The following is a 1,582-nucleotide window of genomic DNA, read 5'->3' as shown; positions in this document are numbered from 1 at the left end:
ACTTGATAAGGAATTTGTAGTGTGTAATGACATTTTCTTGGGATGTTTTGGAGGTGGTACTCATGCAGGAAGTACCTTCATTAACTTATGAATCTGTTGTCACTGCAACAAACACCCTTTGTTTTCTTGATTTGGGCTGACCCAGGTTTGATCTATACTGTGCACCAACAAAACCCTTGCTCGTTAGCCCTTCAAAAAATGACCTGTAGGTAGATCACAGTATCACCCTAAGTGATCATGGGAGGATACAAAACTAGTTTTCTGCAACCTTGAAGGATTAGGATATGTGGTATTATTATGTTATATTATTCTTAGAAATTATAAATCACTTCACCTCATTAGATTAATGAATTAAACATGTTATATGAAACTATAAACCACCACTATTTTGAAGTAAAATGCAACTATAATAATTGCAACTCTACAACAGATAAGAAGAAAATATACGCTTCAAAAACCAATGTAATGTGGTTCACCCTAGTATAGGGTTGTGTCCACAAGAATTGTTGCTTAATATAATGAATCTTTGAAAACCAAATAGTTCTTGGCCTACACAGTAAGTTGTAGGTTGTTTGTGCACTCAATTGCAGATACTCTTGTTTGTTACCAAATTACAGATCACAATGATTCATCCATAACACTGATTGATTTTGATCTGATGATTCTCTTCTTATTATTTTACCCTATGTATACTACTACATTGTAGGGTTACACCATCAAAACACCATGGTTCAAATACCATGGACTCCCTCAAACAAGAAACTATGGCCCCAAAACCATTGATCCCTTACAAAATTCTACACCTTTACGAAAAGGAGGGGCTTTGAACCACCACGAAGCCCTTACGACATTGAGAGGTATATTTAATTCCTCAAAATGTGCTTCACTATGCACTCTACTATGCGCTCCACCCCACAAAATGTAGAGTCTTTTCCAAAATCCAGGCCAAGTTGGGCTTTGCCCAACAAGTCCCCAACACTCACATGTGACTTGTCCCGAGTTACTCAATAATTTTGCCTCTAATATGCACTGCAATTTTGTTGTACGCATTGTTGAACTGATGTAGAATGTCTGTGACCTACTTCTCTTCACTGTGTACTACCTCCAACAACGCTTCTATCACTACTTCCATAGTGTTTTGCATCATTGTTGGCTCTCTCTGTCGAAGCTCTTGAATCTTCTCATCCATTCCTTGGGACTGTTGGAGAGTCTCATCTTGCCATTGCTGACTTCTCTCTTGAATCTTCTCCTTGAGATCAATGTCTTCTCTTCCTTCCTCAACTCCTCTATTCTCTTCTAGAGGCCATTTCCATCATTGATCTTTGCCAGTTTATGTGAGATTGGTAAGGTATTCAAAGTTGCTCGAATCTCCTCGAGTTGTTGCTGCTTATGTTGAATATCCTCTTGTAGTTTTTGTGCATTTGGATCTTCCTATAGCGAAGTCTAAATCTGTAAGCTCTCATCCAATAGCTTCCCACAATAAGCCACTACTGCAGAGATGTCGACCATTGAAGCCTTTAGGTTGACCACCCTCTGCTCTCGCACTTCCTTTCGTGTGGTTTTCTATAGCTTCATCTATAGC

The sequence above is a fragment of the Pinus tabuliformis genome, chromosome X (assembly GCF_031772625.1).
Source record: "Pinus tabuliformis cultivar Carrire ecotype Pingquan chromosome X, CPIR1, whole genome shotgun sequence".
NCBI lineage: Eukaryota > Viridiplantae > Streptophyta > Pinopsida > Pinales > Pinaceae > Pinus > Pinus tabuliformis.
The sequence above is the reverse complement of the archived record's forward strand: the minus strand, read 5'-3'. Positions refer to the sequence as shown.